Genomic DNA, 7,829 nt, shown 5'->3' on the forward strand with positions numbered 1-7,829 from the left:
AGCTTAACAACTCGGTGTTTTTTCCTGTGTTACTCGCAAATCTTGGATTTATTCATCTTTTCATGGCTTCTCCAACTTCGTCGGCCTCTGATAAGTTGAGTACCATTTCTTTTATGTATAAATGTAAGCTCTTGGTAAATTTCAAAGTGATTAATAGGATTAATCTTTGTTACAAGAGCCGTTGCCTACCGGAGGCGTCATGGACGCTGTCGCTCGCTAGGTATGAGTTTTAGTTAAACAGAGCGACATTCCCGGTTGTTTTGCTTTAATAAATTTTAGCTATTTAGCGTTACATAGGATTTCCTTTCTCGTGCTTTTAGTATTATTTTGGCGAAGTATTCGCCAACTCTGGCCTACGCTAGGCCATGTAGCCTAGTCGTTTGGTCCTAGTACTTTCCTGCATGATTTTGGATTTCCGAGTGTTTTAAAATTTTATTGAAGGTTTAGGCGGTTTTTTATACATTTAAGATTATGCTGAATATTTCCAAGATAGTATACGAGTGAGTTTCGGTGATTTAGGTAATCGATTCTCTTGGTGCCTAGGCTAAGTTGCTTATGGTGCCTTAGGTATACTTTCTCATACTCCCCGGTTGCTTTCTTTTCTTCGGAGAAGGTATGCAATCCCTTTCCCTCTGTTTAAGCCTTGGGCTTAACCCTAGTGGTTTATCTGAATTAACTTTCGATATAACTATACTGGGGTGTTACTGTACCTCCCTGTTCCAGTAAGTCTGGCTTCAGAGAGGGACAGAACATCAGAGTTTTTTAGTCTGAGTCTGTGTTTGTCTGGCTTGGGGTAGAGTCTCCCTCGCTGGCATGACACAGACATTGGAGGCTTAGCCTCCTTAGGTCACTGCCGAAGGTTTCTGTACAAGATGATTCCTTCTTTTGTGATCTAGCAGACTAGTCCTTGTTGCTGTTCTCGGTGGGAGGATAAGATCCTTTCCCTGGGAGTAGCAACACCTTCCTTGCTTTGGTTCAGTGGGGGTTGGCAAGTATTGCTGGCCTCCCTCCTTGGATCTCCCTTAGGCTAAGATGAGTTTTCTTGGCTGCGGGTGATTCTTCACTAAAGCAAGGTTGGTAGGACCCTCTTTTGTCCCTTCCCCCTCTATCTCCGTAATGACCTAGCCATTACAGTACTGTACGTCATTCTACATCTGGACCTAGGATAGGTTAGGATGTGGAATTGACTCAGTCCCTTGCCGGCCGGCAGAGTCTGCCGGCCGGCAAGGGTCTTCTGCTTTGAGTGCCGCCTTATAGCTGTTAAGTAGTATACTTTAAAGCTAGTTATGGTGTGTGCCGGCCGGCACATTACCTTCTATACTGTACCAGTATTCTTCAGTATAACATATACTGTAGGAAGAAAACTATAGTATAAGTTTTGGTACAGTACTGTGTGTTCTAACACTTTTGTGTTGTCTTGCACAGCCCTTTGGTGTTGCCTTACAGATAAGAAAGTGAGTTCTTTCTTGTCTATTATCCGGTATTTTAAAATCATACCTGAAGTGTGAGCTACACCTGTTTCCTCTGGAAACTTTTCATTGGTTACTCTAGGAGAGATTAACCATACGATTTTATTATCTGGAAGGCTGCAACAATTGATTGTGAAGGAAACACAAGTGTGTGTCTTTCCTTTCTGATTTGTTATGCTAACTGTGCATATCAGGTGATACGTAGTTCACTTGATACTCATGGAAATTTCTTCTCTTTACAGGAGGACCATCCGAAGTGCGTAAGTGTTTTCTGCAACGTCCGCAGTAAGAACCTCTGCGGACATGAGTTTTGTAGGAGGCACGCAGCATGCGCTGTCTCCAAGGGTGATCTCCAGTATTGGGACCCTCAGGTATGTACCGTGTGCACTAACCTGATTACTGAGGCCTTTGATTCCCCTTGGACGGCGGAATCAAGGGATATAGCAAGGGAGAAGCTTCGTACCTGGGTAAGGGGCTTCCAGAAGAACACCTATGGACCTTATCTTCCAAGTGAAAAGATGAGGGCGTATCTTTTCCCTAGGGCATCAGCTGATGCAGTGATTCCCCAGCCTCAAGAGGAGATCCCCCAAGTTCAGATCCAGGTGGATGCTGAAGTCGCGGTCCCCTTGCAAGACATCCAGTTGGACGACAGGATGTCTGACGTGTCCGAGCGTCTGGAGGAAGACCTCCTGGCAGGAGCCCAGGATGAAGTTCAAGCCCCAGACATTGTAGAGGAAGAGGTCGACGAGGTGTCGGCTACTCCGGTTCAGATCCCTGAGCCTATTCCCTCAACATCGTCCGCTCTCCCAGTAGAACTGGGACAGGCCCTCTCCTCCATTGTTGGAATGATCCAACAAATGCAGAAGGAGAATCAGGAGAAGGCGGCTGCAATGGAACTGCAGATGCAGAGGCTTGCAGCATCACATGGGCCCCAGAAAAGGCTCAATGTGAAAGACCTTCCCTTGTGCTCAGATGCTAACCCGTGGAGGTATGCTGAGCACATGCCGATGACGACTGGAAAGATCGTCATCTCGGATAAGTTGGGTTCAGTTCCCCTAGAGGAGGTGGAATTCTGGCCCAGCAAGGGGTCATATCCGGACTGTTATGTCCGGTTGAGGAAGGAACCAGCTTCAAAGGAGGAGACAGAGCCGAAGGAGGTCATAGTGATGGACCATGCTAAGGCTCAAGCTTTGCTTTCATCCTCGATGAAAGAGAGGGGCTTCACGAACTCAAAGGTAGCTGCATTGAGTAAGAAGCTCCCTTCCTTTGTGTCCTCTCCTGCTAGAGCCTTCCCCTTTTTACAGAAAGGGTTTGCGGCTTTACTAAAAGCAGTCGAGGCCGGCAAGCCTTGCCCCTCCCTGGAGGAGTGTAAACCCTTGTTGCTGGCCCTGCCTATGGACCACAAAGACTGGAAGGACGTCCATCTTACCTTCTCAGTTGGGAAGTTGGAGGCTGATATTGCCGGACGTCAGTTCGGCGAGGACCTCCCTAAGCTGTCTGACTTTCTCTTGCGGAGAGAGCTCGAGACAAAAGAAAGACTGGCTGCCTCAATGTCTCTTCAGACTACTCTTGATACGATGGCAAGTGACCCCAAGGTCCATGAAATGTTCATGGTAGTGGCCAAGACTCATCTGGCCACAGTGACGAAGGATCTTTATAGCTTCGTCAGGGCGAGGAGAGCTTGTAGGGAGTTCGTGTTCACCTCGGCTACGGTGAGGCACGAGCCAAGGAAACTAATCTCCTCCAACATTTGGGGCAAAGACCTTTTCCCTACCGAATTGGTCAAAGAAGTTGTTGATAAGGCCGCCACGGAGAATAGAAACCTTCTCCAGAAGTGGGCCTGGCTATCATAAGAAAGTCTTCCCCGGATGAGGGTCCTCAACCAAAGAGGAAGACTATGAGGACTAGGTTACCGTCTCGGCCAGCCAAGCCACTTAGACAGCAACAGCAACTGCAATTGCCATTGCCTTCAGTGCCCCAGATGGTGGCACAAACCCCGACCACATTCCAGTGGGTACCCCAGGCCGTGTCGACACAGTCCACGGCATTCACCCCAACGTTCGAAGGGCAGTCGACTTCCTTTCGAGCAAAGCCTAGAGGAGCAGTCAGAGGCTCGTCTAGGCGCCCCTCAAGGGGAAGGAGATTCAGGAGTGGTCGCGGTCAGGGAGGCAAGACCTCAGGACGGCAGTCCAAGTGAGATGATGCCGGTAGGAGGGAGACTTCAGAATTTTCGGGATCGGTGGACCTTCGATCCCTGGGCCCACAGCCTACTCAAGAACGGAATGGGCTGGAGCTGGTACAGCATTCCACCCCCGTGCCCTCAGTTTTTCCAACACTCCACCCCCGTTCTGGAGGAGTACATCCAAGAACTGTTGGAGAAAAAAGTGATCCGAAGGGTGAAGTCCATCAAATTCCAAGGGAGGCTGTTTTGTGTTCCCAAGAAAGACTCGGAAAAAACTCAGAGTCATTCTGGACTTGTCGCCACTCAACAAGTTCATAGTGAATTGCAAGTTCAAGATGCTAACACTGCAACACATAAGGACCTTACTGCCCAAGAGGGCATATTCCGTCTCCATAGACTTGTCAGACGCCTATTGGCACGTTCCAATCAACCGTCGACTCTCCCCCTACCTAGGGTTCAAGCTACAACGAAGACTATACGCCTTCAGAGCCATGCCATTCGGGCTAAATATAGCCCCAAGGATCTTCACGAAGCTTGCGAGCGTAGCTCTCAAACAATTACGCCTAAAGGGAATTCAGGTAGTAGCCCACCTGGACGACTGGCTGGTGTGGGCAGCATCCGAGACAGAATGCTTGCAAGCTTCCAGTCAAGTGATCCAGTTCCTAGAGTATCTAGGCTTCAAGATCAACAGAAAAAAGTCTCGACTTTCTCCATCTCAAAAGTTCCAGTGGCTGGGAATCCACTGGGACCTAATGTCACACCGTTTCTCCATCCCGGCGAAGAAAAGGAAGGAGATAGCGGGTTCTGTCAAGAGACTTCTAGATTCCGAAAGGATATCAAGACGCGAACAGGAGAGGGTACTGGGTTCTCTCCAGTTTGCTTCGGTAACAGACCCGGTGCTAAGAGCACAGCTAAAGGATGCAACCGGAGTTTGGAGAAGTTATGCATCAAACGCGCGAAGAGATCTGAGAAGACCAGTTCCGCTTCGGCTACGTACTCTTCTCAGGCCTTGGTCCCAAGCCAGACATCTAAAGAAGTCGGTTCTTCTTCAGCCACCTCCCCCGTCGGTGACGATTCACTCAGACGCCTCGAAGGAGGGATGGGGAGGTCACTCTCATCGGAAAAAAGTCCAGGGGACTTGGTCCAAGCTATTCAAGACCTTTCACATAAACTTTCTAGAAGCTATGGCAGTGCTCCTTACCTTAAAGAAAGTCTCCCCGCGTCACTTGATCCACATAAGGTTGGTGATGGACAGCGAGGTAGTTGTGAGATGCTTGAATCGACAAGGATCGAGGTCACCACCTCTCAACCAGGTGATGTTGGCCATCTTCCGATTGGCGGAAAAGAAGAAGTGGTACCTGTCGGCAGTTCACCTTCAAGGAGTCCGCAATGTGACAGCGGACGCTCTATCCAGGTTCACACCGATAGAGTCGGAATGGTCCTTAGACGCAGGATTATTCTCCTTCATTCTGAATCAAGTCCCAGAACTGCAGATAGACCTCTTTGCGACGAAAGACAACAAGAAGTTGCCCCTCTACGTGTCCCCGTACGAGGACCCCTTAGCGGAAGCAGTGGACGCGATGTCCCTCGACTGGAACAGATGGTCCAGGATTTATCTGTTCCCTCCTCACAACCTTCTGTTGAGGGTCCTCAACAAACTGAGATCCTTCAAGGGGGTAGCGGCAATAGTGGCCCACAAGTGGCCGAACAGCGTGTGGTTCCCCCTGGCATTGGAACTACGGTTGAAGTTTGTACCGCTACCAGATCCAGTTCTGACCCAGCGAGTCCAGAAGTCGACTGTCTGCGCTTCATTACAGAAAACCCGGACCCTGCAGCTCATGATTTTCTCTCCCTAGCGGTGAGAAAGCGTTTCGGGATTTCGAAAGCCAGCATAGACTTCCTAGAGGAATATAAGTGCAAATCTACTAGAAGGCAATACGAGTCATCTTGGAGAAAATGGGTGGCCTTTGTCAAGGCAAAGAATCCGCAGGAGATCTCGACAGACTTCTGCTTATCTTTCTTCATCCACCTCCATGGTCAAGGGTTGGCAGCTAACACGATTTCGGCGTGTAAGTCTGCCTTGACAAGACCCATTCTATATGCCTTCCAGGTCGACCTCGCTAACGAGATCTTTAATAAAGTTCCGAAAGCCTGCGCTAGGCTCAGACCTTCAGCACCTCCAAAGCCCATTTCATGGTCTTTAGACAAAGTTCTTCATTTCGCTTCTCTGTTAAGCAATGAGGAGTGTGCGTTAAAGGATTTGACCCAAAAAGTTATTTTCCTATTTGCACTCGCATCCGGGGCCAGGGTTAGTGAGATTGTAGCCCTCTTGAGAGAGGGAGGTCGTGTTCAGTTCCTGGATGGGGGAGAACTGAACCTGTTTCCGGATCCTATGTTTCTCGCCAAGAATGAGTTACCCACCAACAGGTGGGGTCCCTGGAGAATCTGCCCTCTGAAAGAAGATGCATCTCTATGTCCAGTAGAATGCTTAAAGGTCTATCTTCGTAGAACTTCAGACTTCAAGGGTGGTCAACTATTCAGGGGAGAAACATCAGGCTCAAATTTATCTCTGAATCAACTCAGAGCGAAAATCACATATTTTATTTGCAGAGCGGATCCTGACAGTACACCCGCAGGTCACGATCCGAGGAAAGTTGCCTCATCCTTAAATTTCTTTAATTGTATGGATTTTGAACATCTCCGTTCATACACTGGCTGGAAGTCTTCCAGAGTGTTCTTTCGCCACTATGCGAAGCAAGTAGAGGAACTAAAGAGATCTGTGGTAGCAGTGGGTCGCGTCGTTAACCCTACTGTTTAACTCTGCGAGGAACAGTGGTTTTAATTGGGATGATTAATTACAGGGTGAGTGTGTAGTTACATACTGTACTACAAACTAAGTGAGGGCACTGAGTTGCCCACGTAGACTGTTCCATTTCCAAAGGTGAACCTAGCATAAGTGCAGACATGTGTGCCGAGCGTTTCTAACGCTAATGTGATTGATTTGTAATACAGACTTTTATGACTTTGATACCTCGGTATCTTAAAAGTGGCAATAATGTTTTTTCTTTCAGATAAACAAGTTCTGTTTACTATCATACTTATGCTTAAAGTTTTGGTTATCCTCTTCTTATATATATATATATATATATATATATATATATATATATATATATATATATATATATATATATATATATACATATAATTGTTGTTAACCTGTCTATTTATTGTCTGTCAATAAACTTGTTCTTGAGAACCTTGCATCTCCTTCACCTGTGTCAATTTATTGGTATAATTGAGCATTCATTCTATGTACTTTATCTGGGATAATTCTAATAGATTGTTCCTTTATGCAAGCTATGTTGCATTGGTTTATGCTTTCCCTTAACGGGAGGACTCCATCCCATAAGGGGACGGTGGCGGATTTACAAGTTTCCTCCTATGCGGATATAAACCTTTGTCCAATACAAGTATTGTGCGGAGAACTGGTCGATATTTCATATTGACGCAGTGGTTCTTTACAAACTATGCTTTACTTAATATAGGGTGAGACCACTATATTGGCTTGCCTGGTATTCATACATAGGTATATGTACTCTTCGAGACTTTTCCAGAGTCTAGTAGGACTCTTCCCTGTAGGGGGCAGGATGCTCTAACATGGTTTATGGTTAGTTGAAAAGATGTATAACGGTAACATCTTAGGTCTCTAAGTCTAGTTGACCGGGAAAAATTACCTCCGGGGAGTACGGCAAGTTCTGAGAATCCACAGATACAGTAATGCTCTGGTATACTTCCATCAGGACGACATGGCTTGAGCCCAAAAAACGGATTTTGAGCGAAGCGAAAAATCTATTTTTGGGTGAGATGGCCATGTCGTCCTGATGGACCCGCCCTTCCCTTTCTATGAAAGGGCTGTAGGACCCCTCCCTACATACAGTATCTGTAGCACCTCGTGTATCGCTACAAGGAATACAGATGGCGCCAGGATTGGCGCCAGGCACGCTTACGAAACGGGAGAAGAGGGAGCCTTGGGAGCGGCTCCCCCTTTTTCTTTCTCGTTTTCGTTTTCTTGCCAATTGACCCCTTCGAAGTGTTATCTCTGTTTGGGGTGCAGATTGCCATTTGGCGTGTCAAGAATACGTCCTCTGATATGTCGCGATATCCCTTTCATTAGGGAT

This window comes from Palaemon carinicauda, unplaced genomic scaffold (assembly GCF_036898095.1).
Source record: "Palaemon carinicauda isolate YSFRI2023 unplaced genomic scaffold, ASM3689809v2 scaffold1364, whole genome shotgun sequence".
NCBI lineage: Eukaryota > Metazoa > Arthropoda > Malacostraca > Decapoda > Palaemonidae > Palaemon > Palaemon carinicauda.